Genomic DNA, 23,519 nt, shown 5'->3' with positions numbered 1-23,519 from the left:
TAAAGAAATTTTAATGTCAGCCATGAGGAAGTCAGAAGGGGGAAGTGATGGAGGAACAGCACTGGAATCATCTAAGGTGGAACTGCAGGAGAAAGTCTGAGCGAAGCATTCTGTTTTATCAGTACAAGAAATAGCTAAAGAGCCATCAGAGTGAAAAAGAGGAGGGAAGGATGATGAGGTAAAATTGTTAGAAAGGTTTTTGGCAAGGTGCCAGAAGGCGCGAGAAGAATTCAAATTGGACAGTTCAGAACATTTAGTACAAATGAAATTACTTACAGCAGAGCAAAGAATGGACTTAGCACGATCCCGGGCAGGAACATAAAAGAGCCGAGATTCAGTGGTGGGATGGTTCTGCTACCTTTTGTAAGCCTTCTTCTTGTTGTGGACACCATTAGAACAAGCGTGATTATACCAAGACTTTTTTTCTTTTGCATTAGTCACAGGATATGAGAATGGAATGTATGCTTCAATGCCCAAGAGAATAACCTCCGTAATGCACAAGGCACATGCCGATGGCTTTCGGTCATGGAAGCAATAATCATGCCAGGAAAAATCAAAGACGTATTGCCTGAGGGCCTCCTAATCAGCAGCTCCACAGTGCCAAAGCCATTGCTTCTTGGGAGGGGTCTATGGGCCTTACTGGAGCGATGGGACAGGTTAAGGTGATACGGTTGTGATTGGAGGGGCCAAACGGAGAGAAAAGATTAACAGTGTAAGAAGAAGGACGAGATGTAAGGAACAGGTCAAGTAGGTTGAAACTCTCTCCAAGGTGGTCAGGGATACGGGGAGGGTGCTATACATGCTGCTCTAGGTCATTAAGGATAGAAAAAATATATATGGGTTTGTTCACTAAGTGGATCTGCGAAAGGAAAGGAGAGCCAAAGGTGGTGGTGAACATGGAAGTCTCTTAGTATGGAGGTTTCAAAAATAAGGAGAAATTGATATGAGGCATTCCATCTTAGAGGTAAGATAGTCGAACAATTTTTCCTAGTCAGTAGGATTTGGGGATACGTTAACAGCAAAGATATACTGTACTTAGTCAGTGAATGACAGGATAGACGAAGCCAGAGAGTTCAGAATTCTGAAGATTCAAATTCAGCAACGAGAAAGATATGTAGTTATGTACATATATACAACAGCCACCTCTGGTTTTGAAATTATAGAAAAAGTAGGAGAATACAGAAAAGGGTTTGCCATCTGTCACCTCAGACAGCTGAGTCTCAGTGAGGACGAGAAGGCGAGGTTTAGAGGAGAGGTGGTGTTCAACAAAGAGAAAGTTTGGGGATAGGATGCGAATGTTGCAGAAATGAATTGACTCAGACAGTGGTTCCAGGCGTCTTGCTTGGTCGTCACCGGGAGAGGGCTGGATGGTGGGGGTATTGATGGTCCTCCCTCCTCCTGGGGACTCCAAGGCTTGGTGATTTGATGTCATTTTTAGTAAAATTTTGAACAGAAAATATAGTGTGCAATGTGTATGTAGTTTAGCTTTGACAGTTAGAGGAATCTGAATCAGAGAGCATGCTAGCCTATTCTGTGTTACTGAAGCACTGAAAAAAGTTCAGCACAGGAGGATGGTCGAGAGCTAGCCCCGAGGACTGATGGAACGGGGGCTCCAACTCTCCCTGTCATCAGTTTCCCATCCACCTTGGGAGTACCGTCCTTCTCGACTGGTGCTACAGTCTACAAAATATAGTATCATAAATGTGTCTTTTCTGTAATTACACGGTAGTTTACACTTAGGACAATCAAGCGCTCTTAATAACACCCTGTGATCGTTTACGTCAATAGCTGCATCGTCTTCTTGGAAAATTTTCTTCACAAAGACCCAGTCAATACAAACAGGCGCTGCATCCACCACATCCGCCACCCATTTCTTAACTGATTTCAAATTCAAAGCTCGGGAGGCAGGGCTGCGTGGCAGGGCTCCAACTTTACCGTTGTCATATTTCCCCAGACAGCTGCTTAGATTTCCCTTGATTTGGTCAATATTCCCGAAATGATTTCCACCAGAGTTTTCATTGTATAATGCTAGAAAAGGTTTCACTTCACTTCTACACACTGTGTCTAGCCCAAGTACTCAGTGATTGTGGCTGACGAGTGGCGTTCAGTTTCAGCAGCCTACTGAAAATTTCTAATATTCGTTCACCCGTTTGCTAAAAATTATATTAGGCTAATTCTCTTCCATGCCCACTATCATGAAAGAATAAATCCTAAGCTGGCTTAATGAATAAAACGATTGTTCCACACGGTTCTTGACTATTAACTTACCAATAATAGTAAAAACACATGGGCCTGAACTCCTTACTCTACTGTCTGAAAGCTAGCAGAGGTTCCAGCTTCTAAACCTAATCCATATCAGTCTCCACTGTGAATATTACACACTGACATGTCATTATTCATATTCTTGTCGTTATTTGCATCATCATCATTCATGACTCCGACATAACCGAGACATCAGCACTACATTATTACTTAGATATTATCATGAAAAAATGAAAAGACGCAAAGCTCACTTACGACGTGACCCACACACGTTATACAACACTGACGATGAGGCCAAGCTGCTCAGCTGCGGACATCCAGTCAGCGCAAGTGAGTCGATGGGCGAGTCACCATTGACAACAGATCCATCGTGACTTCTATGTTTTCACTGGTTGAGATTTCAAATCGGGGAGTGAAGTTCTTTCAGCCAGTGAGTACTTTTTACGTGGGCGCTGGACGGTTGACTTGTCAGGCGGGATATATGAAAAGTTAATGTTTGAGTGTAGTATTTTATACTGGCGCCAGTACGGTTTAAGTGAATATGGGCATATTCCCTAAATAATCCCTGGTGTTTAAGGAAATCCCTAGAATTCCCTAAATTTTTCGAAATCCCCAGATTATCTCCTAAGTTCCTCCGAAGTTCCAAATCTGGGGATAATTCCCTAAAACTAGGAGCACTGCTGCATGGGTGCGTGGCCAACTCAGCGGACGTGCCGAATACGTTTGTGTCACGTGACCTTAAAGATGCACTCTCACTGGCTTCCCTGCTTTAATCTGACTGGGCGGCGCATGTCTCGTATGCGCTCCCATCGCCTCTCCACCCTTCCATTTGATCCTCCTTCACAAGTGAGGTAGAGAAGCTGCCTGCAGTCCTAATGGACCCAGGATCGAATCCCGGCTGGGGCAGGGAACAGTTTAAGGATTTGAATTTCCTAATAAACAGACTTTCCTGATCTACCAGATGACCCGCCGACATGTCGTAAAAATACCCCCGCTAATACCATTACACCAGTCCTGTATGAGACAGCCCTAGCATGTATTCAATATGGATGGTGGGTGTTAGCGCCGAAGTGGTGACATGTGGAGGTGTAGGAGGACTAGTGGGCCTTGGGATAGGTCACTGCCCGCAAGAAATAGGCCCTGAAGCCTTTGCCCAGAGTCGGACACACAAAAAAAGAAAAAAAAGAAAAAAGGTACTGTTCATTTGTGACAACTATTTATAAAGGAAAAAGGTAGTAAAGGTAAGACCTGTAAACTGTCAAAAGGAAATTTTAAAACTTTCCTAATTCATGGTTGTTCGAAAAAGCAAATTGTCCTTTTTTTTTTTTTTTTTTTCTGTCCTATATTTCAATGCGTGATGAAATTTTAACACTAGCAAGGCTAATGGTCCTTGGTTCCTGTAACCATATTTTAAATGACCGCCGGCATCGAGTGATGCTTTACTCTACCGGTGCCTTTGGCATCGATCATCGAATTAGCGTGAGCTATATATTAAAAAAAAAAAAAAATCGAACAATTATAGGAAGGGAACGCAAGTCCCTGGTATGTTTACACGACCCTACTCCACCATTTCAAGCACTCAGGTGGTCACTTCATCTCGGATGTTTTCGCCCATATGTTTACATGTTAGTGGCACATGCACCGTAATTGTGTGAATTCTTCCACGAATCATAGCAAATCACAGGATGGGTTTAGGAAGCTAAAAGACATTGCCAGGTGCGCCAGACGATTTTCTTCACAACTGCAAGAAAATGAAATAAGTTTTAAAACTTTGAAACAATGGTCTCCGGGCCGACCGGGGAAGCACGCAAATTTCTGAACTCACGGCCATTGAGGGGTTAATATTTCAGTCCTTTCAAGTTTCCCCTCCTAGATGAGTGAATGCAACTTTTTTCTTATATAGCGTTGTTTGTTATTATTATTTAATTCTTAGAGCAGACGATCTAATACAGCAGTTTAACTCGTTTTTTTTTTTTTTTCGTTTTCTATGAAGGCCTATCGCAGATTGTTTACAGAGTCTGTGAATAACTACATAATTTAATTCTGTTTGTAAGTGACGGGAATCAGAAATCCAGATGATGATACAAACTTCCGCAAGCTCCTAGGCGTCATAGGTCTTTTTTATAAATGGTCCAAAATGTACTCCAGACTTCTCTGTATGCAAAGAAGGAACCAAAGGCCAGGAGCTTGCAAGATTGTTCCCTCCAAGAAAAAATAAAAACAAGATAACAGAGCCTAATTCAAGAACCGTTCATTTCTAGATGACTGGACACACTCCTTGAAATACTGGAGGTCATGAGAAGTAAGAAACACAGACAGGAAGACAGTTCCAGAGTTGACCTGTCGCATAGGCTACATGGAGGACTGGGAGTAATGGTTAACTCTTGCATCAGGGAGGTGGACAGAAAAGGGATAAGAGTTTGCTGCTAGACGTGTGCTACTTGCCCGCCGTAATGGTGAAGGGATGCAAGCAGCTCAGAGGAGCAGTAATCACTGGAGTAGCAATAGAAAAGAGATAAAGATGCAACAGTGCAGCGAAGACACAGGTTGAAGGAAGCCAGTAAGAGGAGGAAAGTTAATGAGACGAAAAGCCTTTGACTTCACCTCGTTAGGAAGAGCAGTATGTGCGAAGCCTCCCGATACATGAGAGTTGTACCCTATACAGGGGCGAATAAAACCCCTGTATTACGTCAACAACTGTGCAGGGGTAAAGAAGGCATGGAGTCGGCTTAGCACACTTAATCTCTTGGAAGCATATTTTACAAGAGAAGTAATATACTTCCACAATAAATCCCGAGAGAATGAAACCCAAGTATGATCAAAGGTGATGTAGGATTGAGCTGGATATAGTTAAAAGTTAGAGGGTCCTCCTACGGAGGATTTTGACGGGTCGAAGGGTGTAAGAACTGAGTTTCTGATGCATTAAAAGCAAGATTACCTTTACCCCAGTCAAAGATGTCAGCCAAGTCAGGCATTCTTTGTGCCATATCCATATCCCTTGCTTGTTCAAGTAACTGCTGAGATGGATGCTGCAAGAAGCAGATGGAAATGTGAAGGGTGGAGTCATCAGCCTATAAGTAAATACAAATTAGGTCACTAATGAACAGACGGAAGAGAGTTGGCGATGGGACAGAGCCCTGATGAACACCACTATTGATAGCTCTAGGAGAAAAATGGTGACTGTCTACAATAACAGCTATAGAACGAATAGAAAGAAAGCTTGAGATGAAGACACAGATAAAAGGATAGAAACTGTTGGCAGTTGGGAAATTAATAATATATGCCAAACTCGATCAAAAGTCTTTGAGATGTTAAGTGCAGTGCCAAAGCTTTCACAAAGTCCCGAAAAAAGGAAGACCAGGAGTCTGAATCGAAGGAGAGAAGATCATCAGTCGAGCATTCCTGGGGGAAACCATACTGACGTTTGGAGAGAAGGTTGTGATAGGAAAGGTGCTTTGAAAATATTTTTTGTTAAGAACAAATTCAAAGACTAGAAATACAGAATGTTAAAGCAATTGGGCAATAGTTAGAGGGCTCGGAATGGTTTCCCTTTTGGGGACAGGCTGAAGGACAGCAAACGTCCAGCAAGAAGGAAAGGTACAAGCTAACAGACAAAGGCGAAAGAGTTTACCTAGGCAGGGTGTAAGCATAGTAGTACAGTTCCTGAGGACAACAGGAGGGACTCCATCAGGCCCATGTGCCTTGTTAGTACTGAGGCCAGTGATTGCAGAAAATACATCAATTGAAGGAATTTTGATATCAGCCATGAGGAAGTCAGAGGGGAAAGTGATGGAGGAAGAGCCCTGGAGTCATCTGAAGTGGAATTGGAGGAGAAACTCTGAGTGCATAGTTCTGCTGCATCCCAGAAGAAACAGCTACAGAGCCATTAGAGTGGAAAAAAAGGATGGATGGATGTTGACATAAAGTTGATAGAAAAATTTATGGCAAGGTTCCATTAGGAGCGAGAAGAATTTGAGTTAAAGGGTTCAGAACATTAAGTGCAAATAAAATTATTTTTTGCAGAGCAAAGAACACACTTAGCGTGATTTGGGGCAGAAACATAAAGAAATGAGATTCAGGGGTGGATTGGCTCTGGTACCTTTAATAGAGCTTCTTCTTGCTGTGGACAACATTGGAACAAGCATGTTTATACCAAGTTTTTTTTTTTCTTTTTTAGTTGATCACAGGATAAGAGAAATGGATGTATCCTTCCATGCCAGAGCGAATAACCTCTGTAATGCACGAGGCATACTTAAATGGCTCTCAAACATGGAAACAATAATCATTCCAGGAAAAATCAAAGAAGTACTGCCTGAGGGCCTCCCAGTCAGCAGCTCCAAAGTGCCACAGCCACCGCTCTTTAGAAGGGTCCACATGCCTTACTGAAACAACAGAACAGGTTAAGATGATACGGTTGTGATCAGGAGACCAACGGAGAGAAAAATGAACAGCATATGCAGAATTATTAGCTGTAAAGGAAGAGGTCAAGTATGTTGGAACTCTCTCCTTGGAAGTCAGGGATACGGGTAGGGTGCTGTGCATGCTGCTCTAGGTCATTAAGGATAGAAAAGATGTAGACTTGCTCACCAGGTGGATCAGTGATAGGAGAGGAGAGTCAAAGGTAGTAGTAAACATTGAAATTACCTAGAACGAAGATTTTAGAAAGCAAAGAAAATGATAGGATGTGTTCCACCTTTGAAGTAAGATAGTCAAAGATATTTTCATAGTCAATAGAATTAGGGGATATGTACACAGCACATGCATATTTAACCAGAGAATGTTAGGATAGCCAAGCAGCGTTGCCACTGCTTGAAAAAATTTTCAAGATCTTGAAAAATGGACTCCAACCTTGAACTTGAAAAAAGGTAAAAAAAATATCAAAATCTTGAAAAGATGCAAAATTTTTCAAATGTTTTCATTACCTTTTGTTTCTATTTTTTTCCACTTGCGATATCACTAGCTAGATTAAACAGAGACAATCACCCATATGACTGCAGAGAATTAATTAATTTAATGATTTTGTGGTAAATAACTTAAATGTGTATTGTTACTATAAACTGGCCACCAAACCGCCAACCCAAACATCTACAGGCTGCCTGCATAAGCACTCCCATTCCTTGCTGTGGTGTGTGGTGGCCCGTCCGTAATCTAGTCTCTTGCACATACATGTCCCACCGTGCTCCCAAAGAGTTATGGGTAATTACTTCGTCCGGACGGAGTCCGACGAGATACTGTTTTTGGTCGAGTTTGTTTGTTTGTTTCTTTGTTTGTTAGCAATATTACGGAAAAACGGTTGAATGTAATTACATGAAACTTTCAGGATATGTGGGCACTGGTCCCCAAAGCAAGTGTTTAAATTTTGGAGGTAACTGATTGACCCTGAAAGGTCAAAATCAAGGTCACTAATTTTCAGAGGACAATTACTTGAAAACGGTTGAAGATGGAGATATTTACTCTTATGAACATACAGAAACTCGTAATAGGGTCTTTCATTTGGCACCAAGACCTTTGACCCTGAATGATCCTGAAAGGCCAAACGCAAGATCACGGATTTTCGAGGGCCTAACTTGAAAACATTTGCGCCATTACCTTAGACTTTAATTGTGCACTGACAGTGACTGGCAGAAACGTGTCGGTATTTGACAACAATAAAATAACTGCTGTCGGACGAGGTTTGTTGTGCCTGACACCACTTTTTTTCATTTCTTTTTGATAACACAAGATTTTTTTGTCCAACTACGGAAAAGCTCTCGTACTGAAGGGGTGAAACTCAACGTAGTTTTTCGTGTTTCATTTATACCTGTAATTATATGTATTTTCATTGCTGGACCTCTGAATAGAATATTATATTGAGTTTGTTGCCTGCCTAGTAGCATGAATAAACAATGAAGCCTTTGCTTATGCAGTCATTTGTCACATTCAACTTGCTCTTCTCTTGAATTTAGTACCTTGAGCAGTAGTAAAACTTGATGATCAGGTAACCCTTGTAAATTCAAAAACTCGCGGGAAGTTGAAATCAGTAGTCAGGAAGTACATATGCTGACTCTATATGGCATCATTAATTTAATGTTATTTTTACAATTTCTAATAATATATAGTACCTTGAAAATTTTTACCCAAACATCTTGAAAAGTACACTGATCATGAATGGCAACGCTGAGCCAAAGCCAGAGAGTTGAGAATTCGGAAGATTTAAGTTCAGGAACACGAGAGCAAGATACGTTGTTGCGTACATATTCACAACAGCCACCTTTGGCTTTAAAGTGAGTGCAGAGAAAGTAGATGGATACGGAGAAGTGTTTGCTATCAATCGCCTTGGACAACTGAGTCTTGGTGAGGAAGAGAAGGTGAGGTTTCAGAGAAGAGGTGTTTTGCAGAGAGAATATTAGAGGAAAGGCCACAAATGTTGCAGAAATGAACAGAGTTAGACAGTAGTTCCTTGCATCTGTCTTGGTCGTCACTGGGAGAGGGGCGGATAGAGGGGACTTTGATGTCCCCCCCCCCCCCTGCAGGGAATTCCAAGGCTGGGTGTTGAGATTTTTTTCTTTTTTTTAGATACAGACAGACAGACAGACAGAGAAGGAAGTGTGGTGTGCAATGTGCATGTAGTTTGGTGTTGACATTTAGAGGAAACTGTGTAAGAGAGTATGCTGGTTTACTCTGTGTTACTGAAACATTATTTATTACAAAGTCTAAATATACAATAACTGCATATGGATCAGTGATAATGAGCGACAGAAATCCCTGACTGGCAACATTAGGCAGGCAGCTGCTGCTTGGCTCAACACTGCACACTCACGTCACACTATGCGACTCCAACATTCTTCTGCCAGGTTTTACAGGAGACAGCTTTACCACACAGAAGTCATTCCAAAGTTAAAAGTGTGCCAACAATTAATAAATAAATGTCAAAAGTAAGCAACATTATAACAAAAATTTATTGATCGAAGGCATAAAGGAAATACAGATTATGGTCACGAGTTCTGGACAAGCTCTGATGTGGGTGTGAATGTTTCCACGTTACCATATTATTTATGATTAATAACAGCATAAAAAGAATATGTGTCAGTATGAAATGCATCTTTGCAATGTTAAAGAAGTATAGCAGCTGCTCCATAGTGTTGTATATATATATATATATATATATATCTGTGTGTGTGTGTGTGTGTTAAAACCTGAAGGTGCTCCATACTGCAGTAGTCCCTGTAGCGCATAGGTGATGTTAAAACCTCCCATAATGTAGTGTAACTTTATTTATGCTGCACTTCAGTGGTCGGTGGTATCTATATACAATTAGACAGTATATGATTTCCTCGCTGGATGCATCTTCAGCACTTCAGTGGTCGGTGGTATCTATATACAATTAGACAGTATATGATTTCCTCGCTGGATGCATCTTCAATCACTGCTGCCACCGGCTAAGGATTGTTTGCAAAACATTTGTTTCCTCATAATTATATTATCACCAATTAGTGTACTTCATATACGATGAATCATGAGATGTCCAGGCATGGGCAGTCTGAGTCAGCGAGCCAAATTATTATTTTGGTGTTGATCCGTGGGCCACTAAGTTTGAAAGATTCTGTAGGTATTTTTATAACCAACCGGAGGCACATTAATATGAATTGATTGCAGTCTAGCTTAGTAACTCAATAAGTTTACAAATAGTAATATGTGGTGGTCAGTAATTAAAATGCCGGGTTTGGGCTCTGAAAACAACACGACACCCCCAGAAAGAGCCCACGGAGAGGTAGACAGCGCGTGGTCCAGCTCCGTGCGAGAGGGACGCAAGTCCTCCCGGGCCATGTGCCCTTATGACCCGCAACTCGCCCGCTGCCACAATAACAGGAAACCGCACCTACCTTGCAGGCGACCCGACCCTTAACAACCATGGGGTGGGGCTATTACTCTAGCTCCAGTCACCACCACTGAGACGACCGGTAGCTGCTCAACCCTCCTACAGGAGACGGCCTGCAGCCGCTCTGGAGGTAGGGACTATCCTTTTCAGCACCAGCTCAAGTGAATCGGAAGCAGGAGGCGAACGCAGCCTTCATTCCTCAGCAGCAGCATGGAGGTGTCGTCCCTAGCAATACAGGTACTTCCCCACAGTTCACTAGTCCCCCAGTGACAGTGAACATTCTGCCACAGGAGGTCAACGCTCCATCTCCCCAGACGGTGAATACGACCCCTCACGTATCTAGATCTCAGGGCACCATGTTTGCCGCATCATTTATTCAGCAGCCTTAGCAGTGGCTGGCTGCTTCCTCCACAGGCCCTCCCACAGGTGACAGTGCCTTCCTTGTTCAGCCAGGGTTTGTGGGAGGCATTCCTGTGAAGGTCCTGAGAGACAATGGTTCCTCAGGTTGCTCCATCAAGCTGAGTCTAGTTCGGCCTGAGGAGTACACAGGTCGACAGATCCAAGCTCAGCTTATTGATGGATCAGTAAGATTGTTCCCTGAGGCACGTATCCAGGTGGCATCTCCATTTTACACTCATACGACAGTCGCAGTTGTCATGCCAGAACCCTTATTTGACCTTATTATAGGCAATACTCCCGGTGCCAAGTATGGTTGCACCAAAGATGACATTACGCGGACTTCGGCTGCAGCAACACGAGCCATGGCTGAGGCTCCAAACTGTGTCACCCCAGTGACCATTGCATCGCTACAAGATCTGATGTGTAGCCAAGTTGTTGTCCAAGAACAACACTCTGACCCAACACTTGCTGTCGTGCGGAAAAAACAAAAAGGTAGAGTGATAAAGTATTCACGGGGAGGTCAAGCCAAGTTCCTTCATAAACAAGGACGGCTGTACCGTGACTCACGAACACCCCTGGGCGAGGTTCGACTGTAGTTTGTCGTTCCTGCTAAGTACCCCCAAGCAGTGTTAGAATGGGGTCATTGTTCAGCCTCAGGAGGTCACATGGGCAAAAGGAAAACCCAGGGCCATATCCGTGCTGACTTTTTCTAGCCAGGAATAGGACCGGAAATAGATAGCTTCATGTATTCCTGCAATGTGTGTCAATATACTACTAATCAGGGACATGTACATCCTGTGCCGTTTGAATCCACACCCATAATCTCTGAAGCAGTTGAAAGAGAGGGCAGTGGTAATGTGGGTCCAGACCTGACGTCTCGCCCATTGGCCCCACAGGACACATCATGTCCAGGGCCTGTACATACATACGTACCGCAGGTTAAGGGGGAAGTCCAAGAACCCAGTAGGCACAATCCGAGGCCATGTTTGAATTACCTTGTGGAACATCTCGAGCTGTGGGCCTCTCTGAGGATTCCCGGAGAATGCACATTATCCACATGAGTGTTCACACCCACGTTGGGTGTTAAAATGTGACCTGCCCGAGACTGCGTAGGGATTCTCAGCTTCCTAACATTAATCGTAAGTGTAGAGTTAGATTAGCCAGTAAACTGCCCGTTCTCAGAGATTTGAGCAATCCAAGAACTGGCACGTTTCCTGGTTAATAATGTTAGATTAACCAGTAAATTGCCCGTTCTGAGAGATTTGAGCAATTCAAGAACTGGCACGTTTCCTGGTTAATAATGTAGGTTAACCAGTAAACTACAAGGGTCCTGAGAGATTTAAGCAATCCAAAGACTACGTTTCCTGGTTTATAATTAAAATAAGTACTGATTGCTAGGCAGAGAGAGAGAGAAATGACACTTTTGATGCTCCACCTTGATTCCTTTCGCAGCTGCAGCTGGCGGGTGCAGCATTGTCATGCAGATCAGCTGATCGTCCCTGACGCATGCTGCCGCCTCTTCTCTTCTGCCTCGTCGTCATTATTTACTATTGTATTACATAATTCTACATGTAGGCACAGTTACACCACAACGTCACACCTACAACAGTGGTGGGCAGCGCAAACGAAGAAGGACCTTGCGCGGGTGCAAAGCACAATCCACAGTTTACTACCTTGCGCAAGCACAAATGCGCAATCTGACAAATATTTAGCTTGCGCAATGTCACAAAGCGCAGGCGCAAACCATTTGCATATATTTTTTGGGAATTACTGAAAAATATTTAGATATTTAAATAATACAGCATACCTACTTACTTTTATTTATTATTATTTTCTATTATTTGTAATTTGCGCAAGTGCGCAATCTATTATTTAGCTTGTGCAATGTCGCAAAGTGCTAGCGCAAATCATTTGCATATATTTGTGGGAATTACTGTAAAATATATATTGGTATAATTAAATAAATTACTAATTTAGCAACCTGCCCACCACCCGCTGGTGACTGAGGTACAGTAGGTCATTGTTCGGGAAAAACAGCCTATATTTACCAAGGCATTGGCAAAGATCACGTGATTACTGTATCATCAACTCTCTCTCTCTTTCCGACAGAGGAGGGAGGGAATGGAGAATAAGAGAGAGAGGAAGGAAGGAATGGAGAATAAGAGAGAGAGGAAGGAAGGAATGGAGAATAAGAGAGAGAAGAGGGACGAAGTTTATGCCTTATCTCCTCACTCAAAGGGACGCTCCTTTGCCATTCCCGTATTTAATCTCTCTCTCTCTCTCTCTCTCTCTCTCTCTCAGAATAATGCTCTTTATCTCTCTCTCTCTTGTCTTGTCAAGACAATTTATTTAATAATTCAATATAAATATACAATAGCATGTGTAATTCGTTACAAAAAATAAAAAATCATGAAAATAGAGTATTTAAATCAAATATCCACAGCCTAATAAATTATTAGGCTGTGGATATTTGATTTAAATAATATGTTTTAATGATTTTTGTAAGGAACTGCATATGCCAATCTTAACCCCTTAACCGCGGGGCATCACTTTCGTGACGCTCGGGCGCAATGGATCATACCATGGGGCGTCACTTTTGTGATTCTGTGTTATTTTGAATTATCCCGGGCTTTCAAGTGGTGGCTTGTATCATCTATCAGTACTGCCAATGTCCAACACTAGTCAGCACTCCAAATCTCATCTGTACTCCCATCCATTGTTGACATTTTAGCCATTTTCCCCCATTCCTGACTCCCCTCCCTACCTCCCCTCCATTACCCTGTCCTCTCACCTCCCCGGCCGCGCTGCGCTAAGCAAATCTCCCCCGGATTTTTCCACAGATTTCATCTATTGAAATAAGCCCTATGCCCTATACTTATACAAAATAATATATACCAAAAAAAATAAAGTAAGTGATTGTGGTATACACCAGGAATTGGCTAATTATCACCTGACAACACCTCACATGCATTCATTTGCTACATTACCACAGTAATTTCCCCTTTGAATTATGCCTTGTAATCTATTTCTGTAATAAAATTACATATCAGAAAGGAAGGGAGAAGCCTAAGTGACATTTACATTCACCTGGAACTACCTATTTCTTTATGTATTGCCGAGATTTTCTACCAATAATTTATTAGCATGTAAGGTAGCAGCTGTCAGCCTCACTGTCACTGTCAACCCTTGCCTTCTCAGATAAGCCACACCATTTAGTTCCTTGTCCTCCTCTGTGGTCAAAGCATGTCGCACTTGCGCCCCGCCATTTCTGCCGCTTCTGCGCCCATTGCAAAGGGCCCCATGACCTCTACACCCAGAAAAGCTCGTGGGGGAAGCAGGAAAGGACTAAGTGACTCTGCAGTGGAACGTGAACTAGCCGAATTATCAATGGTGATGATGGATAATGTTTTTGACCCTTCGGGGGATTTGTGTGATGAGCCGGGTGAGGAAATTGTGCCAGAAACTAGTAGTACGAGTGCTTCAGTGTCCCAAGTTATCCCTAGCTCCAAGGGAAAGGAACCGTTAGTGCACCAAGGGAAGGAATTTGGGAAGGGAGTGAAAAGGCAGTGGGTTAGCCCCGGAACAATGGCCCCGCATGACCCAGCCCGCCATGAGTCCCGAGTTGATTCACCTCCCTGTTCCCCAAGCCTCACTTCACTCATTTCTTTCTCTTCTTCTGCTGAATTTTCTCCGGAGTCTTCGTCGTCGGAGTCACCACCAGCATCAACAGTGAAGGCAGGCCGTAGAGGAAGAGGTAAATCTCTGACCCGTAAAAATAGAGTTGCTAGTAGAGTAAGCGCTGCTAGTGCTGTACGGCAACCCAGGGTCAGTGTGAGTGACCTTGAACCTAATAAATCTGCCTCACAACCACCCTCCACCCTCACCCACCCTACACCGCCACGACAGGGAATCCTGGACGCCTTCGCGTGGACGGAAGGGTCCGATTTTGTCCCAGAACATCTTCATTTTGACGAGAGTTCCTCAGGAGTACAGCCTGCCTTCACTCTTGACGAGGATGCTGAGTGTGTGGATTTCATTTTGGCCTTCCTCGATGACGAAGTCATGCAGCACATATGTGATGAGACCAACAGGTATGAATCACAACGTGCTGCAAGTGGTACAGGTGCAGCCAAAATGCAACAGTGGTCCGTGCTGGGAGTGCAGGAGCTGTATGTGTTCTTCGCCCTCATGTCTCTCATGCCACACTCAAAGAAGCATGAGTTGGAAGAATACTGGTCCATGGACCCCTTACTACCCTCACCCACCTTCAATAAGTACATGGCCACAGATTGCTTCCGGAACATCATGGAAAACCTACACTTTGCCAACAACGATGTACCTTCCCAAACCGACCCACTCTGGAAGATCCAGGAGATTCTGAGCAGAATGAAGGATAAGTTTATGACATTCTTCCACCCCTTTCAGAAGATTGTCATTGACGAATCCTTGGTTTTGTTCAGAAGACATCTTAGGTTTGTGCAGTACATTCCAAGCAAACGCCATTGCTTTGGAATCAAGTTCTTTGTACTGTGCGACTGTAAGACGGGGTACATCCTTGACTTCGTTATTTATTCAGCCAGTGCTGTTGATCTTGATAAAACACACCCCCTTGGCTTCTCAGGCTGTGTAGTGAAAGTGCTCCTTGAAAGGTATTTTGGTGGGAATCATGTGCTGTATACAGACAACTATTATACGGCACTGTGAAGAGTAATCGTGCCCACTTCCCTACATTCCCAGAGGCAGGAACCTCGCAGTGAGGAGACGTGCACCTACGCAAGTCTGAGAAGATGCTGGCAATACGGTGGCATGACAAGAGGGTCGTGCACATGCTCACCACCGTACATAAGGGGGAAATGACAGACAGTGGGAAGGTCGACCGTAGGACAGGCGAACCTGTGAGGAAACCTGATGCTGTCTTAGACTACAGTATCAACATGCGGCTGGTGGACAAGTCCAACATGATGATTGGAGAGATCGACTGCCTCAGGAAGAATACTAGGTGGTACAGGAAAGTTTTTCTGCATCTCATAGACATGACGATGCTGAACGCCTTCATCCTGTACAAGATGAAGGTCAAGCCACCCAAGTCCTTCTCCCTGAGGTTGTTCGCCAGGACTTGTGTTCAGCAGCTGCTGGAAAGATATGGTAGGGTGACAGCAGCAACTCCAAGGCGCCATCTAGTAACACTTCCCGACAGACTTGAGCAGAGGGCGTACATGGATCGGCACAGACTGGTGCAAATGCCTGCCACAGGCAAGAGGAAGGCTGCGATCCGCAGGTGCCAGGTGTGTGCACATACCACCCGACGCACACCTGAGCACAAACGCAACTCTTGGCAGTGCGCTGAGTGCCAGGTTCCCCTCTGTGTTACCTGCTCCTTTGATTACCACAGCCAGAAGCAGTTCTAAAAGTGCAAGTGGGAAAGGAAAATAATGTGAAAATAATGTGTAAATAGCAAGTGAAAGCAATGGATGTACAGTACATATGATTGGACAGTGTAATATAGTTTTATGTTACTGAAAGTGACAGTGAATAACATAGTGTAAGTAAAATAGAAGTGTAAATATTGAAAATACAATAGAAAATGTAAACAGAAATGTAAGTAATTAGTAATATAAGAATATGAGTACAAATACTTGATGTTATGACAGTGAAAGTGAAGCCGTGGCTCTCTACGTATTTTACTGAATGAAAAGTTGAATGACTTCAGTGACAATAAACTAATACTACTGAAGGAAACTTATGGATAAAGACTCCAGATACATATAAATGTTATATAGTAATAGAAATATAAAGTGTGAGGGGTTTTATGAATAATAAATGACAGAATACCAACAGCGAACTAGCGCAAGTGGGAAGGTCATACGCGCTATTAATTTTCATTGCTTTCACAGTGGTTTTTTTTTGGAGTATGGATCCCAAACTACTTGATAATCATAGTGAAATGCGTGGCTTTGACAGACACACATACAGTACTCCGGAATATTCCGGAGAATACCGTAGTATCCCCGACATCGAGGCGAACCAGAAGCAGCGGAGTTCGCCCTCAAGAATGCCGACACCCCCACTCGGACCCCACGGGGTAGCCGCCGCCAGCCACCACCACTCTGGGCAACAACAACGTATGTCAGCCCGGGCCGTGTGCCCCTGTGACACTCAACCACCACGCCGCCGCCACCGTAGGCGAAAGACACTACCTTCGCGTGGCGGAATCACCGAGTTAGCTAGGGGTGGAGTCAGAAACAATACTCCAGGCAGCGCCCCTCAGGTAGAGACGATCTATGGTCGCTCCCACAGTGAACAGGTAGAGACGATCTATGGTCGCTCCCATAAAACCCCGGTAGAGACGATCTATGGTCGCTCCCATAAAACCCCGGTAGAGACGATCTATGGTCGCTCCCATAAAACCCCGGTAGAGACGATCTATGGTCGCTCCCATAAAACCCCGGTAGAGACGATCTATGGTCGCTCCCATAAAACCCCGGTAGAGACGATCAATGGTCGCTCCCATAACACCCAGGTAGAGACGATCAATGGTCGCTCCCTTGGCCCTCCGGTAGAGACGATCAACGGTCGCTCCCACAGTGCTCGGGTAGAGACGATCAATGGTCGCTCCCCCAAAATCCGGGTAGAGACGATCAATGGTCGCTCCCCCAAAATCCAGGTAGAGACGATCAATGGTCGCTCCCCCAAAGCTCAGGTAGAGACGATCAATGGTCGCTCCCTTAGCCCTCCGGTCAAGACGATCAATGGTCGCTCCCCCAAAACTCGGGTAGAGACGATCAACGGTCGCTCCCCCAAAGCCCAGGTAGAGACGATCAATGGTCGCTCCCTTGGCCCCCTGGAAGAGACAATCAATGGTCGCTCCCCTAAAATCCAGGTAGAGACGATCAATGGTCGTTCCCCCAAAATCCAGGTAGAGACGATCAATGGTCGCTCTCCCAAAGCTCAGGTAGAGACGATCAACGGTCGCTCCCTCAGCACTCTGGTAGAGACGACCAATGGTCGCTCCCCCAATGTCCAGGTGGAGACGATCGATGGTCGCTCCCAGGGTGTAGTGAGGAGAGGGACGTCTCCACAACCGGAGGTTGAACTCCAGGGGTCTCGCTCCAGAACATCTCGGAGGGACCTCCCTGTTTCCCCCGGCCTCTGTTCCCTATGCATGGCCTCCGAACAGACACACCTGTCGGGCCCCCGTGACAGCCGCTGCCGCAGTCCTCCCCTGACGGCGCCCCTGGTCGTGGGAGACCGCAGTCTGTCGCCTCTTCTGGCCCGCCCTAGGACACCCGGGCGAGACCTCACCACGCCCCCGCGACGCAGGGACCTGACCCAGAGGTTCCTAGACCTCTTCGGCCCCAGTCCTACGGGCCTTACGCTGGAGCCCAGTCCGGAAATCCCCGGACGCGAGAGGACGCCCTCGCGAGTCGCCCCGTGCCCTCTCGGCTCGCCCCGCCCTGACGACGCCCTCAGTCCGACCGGATCGCCGATGACGTGTCCTTGTTTCTCTCCATGAGGAAATACGAGTGACCCTGTAATAATCGTGAAGTAGGTTAAGTGTGACTCCCTTTCTCTTAGAATAAGTATTGTGCAGTAACTTTATGTAATCTCCATTGGGGTAAATCAGAACACAATATCCAGTTGAAGGACGAGAATGTGGGTTGAGACCTAAAGTGAAAATACGTGCGTCACCCCGAATCTTTCTAAAGACATATCTCTAGAACCCGAAGAAAGACTAAAATATTATTGGAGTTCTATTGGCTAGTCCCTAAGTAATATGGTGGAATAGTATTTACGAGTATTCCGACTTTGTTACGCGTTGTGAAGCGAGAGTCTACATATCATACCTAGGAGATGTGTAATAAATAAGTTTGTGCCTACAGAAACCTATTTCCACCAAAATATCAAGGAAGGCGAGTATTAACGATATTCCCCTCCTCCGCACGCTATTCCTAAAAACTCTCTTCATTCCTCGCTCCCGCTTTTAAAGCCAAAGTAAGAATCAGAGTTATTTGTCAAAGAATCTTTGCCAACAGCAAACACCCAAACTCCCTTGCTAATATCGGGCATCCTTCAATATTACCATAATTGTCTCCTCGCCGTTTTAAGTCACTCTCCGTGTCCCCCCTACCTCCTCCTGGTGGATCACAAACCCCCCCCCCTCCCTCCTCACGCGCTCCGCGCGCACCTGTATTTACTGTGCTCCTAGTACTAAGATTTGTTGTATTGTCATTAGTATCTAGAAAGCTAGTATCCTGCGAGATACACAATATTTTAGATAAGGTTTTTGTATTGCTCTATATTGTGATGTAATGTCTGCTGAAGTGTCCTGTGTCTGACTAGTAATATACGTGTATGGTGTTGCCGAAGGTTTTTATGTCCTACCTCTCTTTATTGCACTAGCTCCGGTCTCGAAAGAGGACCCCGCTCCACGTTGGGTGAAATAGGTACGAGAAGTCGAGCCTAATTCAACCCAGCATTACACTGGTGGCCAGCGGTGGTTCTAGATCCGAGCGTAGAAGAGAGGTACATAGGAAATATTTGGAAAAATGGCAACTAAACCGCACGTTCAGTTACCCAAGTTTGACCCTGACCAGTATGACACACACACATATCTTGCAATAGTTAAACCCTTACTAGATATTGGCTTCGATAATGACCAACAAAAAATTGCAGTCACACTACCACTACTGGGTAAAGCCGCAGCGAATATTGCGCCAAAAATTGTCCCAGAACTCACCTGGCAGAACTTTACCAAGTTCGCGGTCCAAGCCATCACCCCATCACTAGGGAAAGTGGTGGCTCTATCCAAATTGGATAGCTTTACTTATGACGGGGAATTAGATAATACCCTGTTGCAGGCAAGAAGCCTGATTACTGCTGCCTACCCGGAGACAGACGAAGAAACCCGGGATCAGCACACCTTCAATACTCTGCTCCGAGTACTCCCAAGTGTTGTGAAGCAACACTTTACTATCCACGACCCGACAGGAGACATGGATAGGGATATACAGCTGATACGGCACCTCCTGACCGCCTGCCCTCCTCCACAACAAATTAATGTTGTCAAGAAATTCCCCACCCGGCCCCCGGCTCCCCCAGCCACACCGCGTCCGCCCCTGCCCCACACCAGCCCGACCCCGACGCCTAGCCCACCCAGGGCGCACCCCTCTCGTCGGCGCCCCGCCCCGCGAGAAAAACCAAACTTAATTCTGATCAACCCGTGGGAATTCACAGCCTGCAACTCCCGTTGCCCCCTTCATGACATACGGGACCAGCTGAAAGCTGCTCACCGCAAAAGCACAACCCCGGGTTCGCGCAAGGTCTCCGCCCTAGAAGGCGAAGCCCCAGGGGACGAGCTGGCGCCGGCGGACGACCCCCCCACTAGGAGAATTAGAGCAGGAACAGGAGCACGAGAGCCCTAGCCAGTTGGATTTTTAGGCCCGCCCCCGCACCAACCCACGGTGGCGGGGGCCATCACCCCTAAGTATCGCCCCCCAGTATACCACAAGATGAAAATCAACGGCGTGAAGGCCAGACTACTAGTTGATACGGGAGCAGCCAGATCCTGTCTTTACAGCCATTATTTCTCCCGCTACAAATCACGGTTTGGCCCGCCCCGCCCCACTACCACTCACCTTATAGACGCGGGGGATGGCCCCCTGCCCATCCGTGGGGAGACTCGGGCCCTACAGGTCGACACCCACCAGCCAGTATCTGCCCAGCACCCCTTCATCATTTTTTATTCCTCCTGCCGGAGCTATGACGGATATTTAGGGCTAGACCTACTTCAAAAACTCGGAGCCACTATCGACTGTTGCAACCGACAACTCCAGTTCCACCCCCCACCCCACTCCGCTCCAGCCGTTTGTACCTGCACGCCGCAGCCCCGGCCGGAGGACCCACACAAACCCCCCCCCCGCACTCTTTCTCTTTTTTTCCCCCTTCTTCGCCCCCCCCTTCCCCCGTGCCACCCCACCCCACTCTTGCCCCCTCCTTCCCTGCCACCATTTCCGCCGCCGTTACCATCCCCTCACACCACAAGGCCTGGGTGCCCCTGAACAGGCCGTCGGGCCCATCCGTTTTGTTCTCCCCCCTCCTCCCTGCCGGACCCCTTTCCGCCTGCCTCGTTTCCCCTACCTTTCTCCCCCCCCACCGCGCTGCCATTCGCATCGCCAATCTCGCACCATCCCCTCTCACCCTCCCCAAAGGGCTTATCGTCGGAGAGATGGAAGAAGCCGAGCCCTGCGTCCCGTCCCCCCCCCACCGCCCCGCCCCCCTTCCCCCCATCCCTGACCATCTCTCCGACCAACAGTCAGACGCCTTATGCCGCCTCTTCCTGGAGTTCCAGGATTTGTTTGCAACAGGGCCCGCAGATATAGGACACACTACGTACCTGTCTCACGAGATCCATACGACAGGCTCTCTGATACGACAACCTTCCCGACGTAAGAACCCCCGACAGAGAGAAGAGGAGGACCGCCAAGTGTGCGAAATGGAAGAGGCGGATGTTATTTCCCCCTCCACCAGCCCGTGGTCCTCCCCCGTCGTTCTAGTAAAAAAAAAAAAAAGACGGCACGATGCGGTTTTGCACCGATTACCGCCGCGTGAACGTCGTCACGATTAAGGATGCTACTCCCCTCCCCCGCATCGACGATTCCCTAGACTCCCTATACGGGGCGTCTTGGTTTTCTACCCTTGACCTCCAGTCTGGATATTGGCAGGTCCCCGTCCACCCGGATCATCGAGGCAAGACGGACTTCTCTACCAGTAATGGCCGACATTATGAATTTAATGTCCTGCCATTCGGCCTCTGCAATGCCCCTGCCACGTTTTCCAGGCTGACGGAATCTGTTTTAAGCGGCCTCACTTGGGAAATATGTTTGGCCTATCTTGATGATGTCATTGTTTTTAGCCAAACTTGGGCCGACCACTTGCAGCGCCTCCGCCGAGTTTTCACCCGAATTCGCCAGGCAGGCCTCAAGTTACATCCATCCAAATGTGTCCTGGCCGCAAAAACCGTCGCGTTTCTAGGCCATACCATTTCCCAAGCAGGAATTTCCCCAGACCCCGACAAGCTGCGTGCCATAGCGGACATACCACCTCCGCAGGATGTCCACGGCGTCCGTGCCTTCTTGGGGCTCGCGTCCTACTACTGCCGCTTCGTGAAGGGGTTTGCACAGATTGCTAAACCTCTTCACGACCTGACGAGAAAAGGGGAACCTTTCCTCTGGACAGAGGACCGACAAACCGCTTTCCAACAGCTGAAAGACAAGCTTATCTCGGCCCCCATCGTGGCCTTCCCCGACTATGCCCTCCCTTTTCGCCTCTACACGGACGTCTCCCTTGACGCCATTGGTGCTATTCTAGCACAGGTACAGGCCGGTCGGGAACACATTATTGCTTGTGCCAGCCACACACTGAACCCGGCCGAGAAAAATTATGCCGCCACCAAGCAAGAATGCCTTGGCATAATCTGGTCCCTCCAATATTTTAGGGCTTACCTTTCCAGGACCCAAGTCACTATAATAACCGACCACCAATCACTCCAGTGGCTGCGACAATCGGACTCCCAGAACGCTCAAATCGTCCGATGGCATGACACCCTAGAGGAATTCCAATACGAGATCTCGTACAGACCCGGGAAGCTCCACACCAACGCAGATGCCCTCTCCCGCCTTCCCATTCGTGCGATCCAACCAGACCGGGACCTGCTAGAACTCTGGCACCACAAGGAACGCCCCCCCTGGATTCCAGCCCACCTGTTTCCCAAATTGTGCCGACAGGGCGACCACCTTTTAACCCCGTCTGGACACATCCTCTTGGCCCCCGATGCGGCACGTGACATCCTGTGCCAGTTACACGCCCACAACGGCATCCATTTGGGCACAAAAAAATTGCTACAGGTGTTTAATGACGTCTACTGGGCCCCGAACCCCTCCACCCTCGCCAAGGAAATTATTCAAACTTGCCGCGCCTGCGCGCTCGGGAAAGACATTACCCGGACTGCCGGGCCTTCTGGCCATATCACCACCCACAAACCCTGGCAGCTCCTAGCAGTCGACGTGGTAGGGCCTCTCCCTCCTAAATCGGGATATAAGTACGTGATCACTTTTGTCGACACGTACTCCAAGTTCGTAGTCGCCTGCCCCGCTAAAGAACATCACGCCGTCGCTGTCGCCGATGCCTTACTCCGACATGTTTTCCCCTACTTTGGCATTCCCCAAGCCATCCATTCCGATAATGCCCCCGAATTCTCCGGGAAAGTCTGGGAAGAGCTGGCCAGGATTTTTGGATACGAAATCTCCCACTCCTCACCATATTGGCCTCAAGGGAACGCGGTGTGTGAACGCAGCCACCGTACTTTGGCAAATCAGCTACGGACCAGAATTGAGGCTACAAAAGACAACGATTGGCCAGCACACGTCAAAATCGTCCAGTGGGGCATGAATTCGTGCCCCTGAGAGGACGGGGTTTCCCCCCACGAAAGGATCTTTGGCGAAACCCCCCTCCTACTACCTTTACGCCATCACCTGCAACCGCCCACCTCCGCCCCTGCCACGGACCCGCTACACTTGCTAAAAAGGCGGGTATACCACCTACAGCGGAACTTAGATCTTGAACCCGACACAGCCACCAACCCCTACAAGCCGGGTGACACCGTAGTCGTCGCCCAACTCCCCACTCCCCACAAACTTGCCCCCCGTTTCATGGGCCCCCACACCATCACCAAGATCCCCAACCCTTACCAGGTGGTCGTAAACTACCACGGCACTCCCCGTACCCTCCGAAACCGACACGTGCGCCCCTTCCACACGCCCATTCCCCCCGCCCCGACCCCACCCCCCCAACCCCCCACGGCTCCCGCTCCACCATCTACAACCACATATGAGTGCTACATCTCCTCCTCCCCTTCCCCCTCTCCCCCCCCTACCACCTCCACCTCTCCTGCCCCAGGCGCCTCACCTGACGCCTCCCCCGCCACCCCCCCTCCCCCTCGCCC

The sequence above is a fragment of the Coenobita brevimanus genome, chromosome 101 (genome assembly GCF_032717465.1).
Source record: "Coenobita brevimanus isolate Jiangsu-jjx chromosome 101, ASM3271746v2, whole genome shotgun sequence".
In the NCBI taxonomy this organism is placed as follows: Eukaryota; Metazoa; Arthropoda; class Malacostraca; order Decapoda; family Coenobitidae; genus Coenobita; species Coenobita brevimanus.
Note: the sequence above shows the minus strand (reverse complement) of the source record.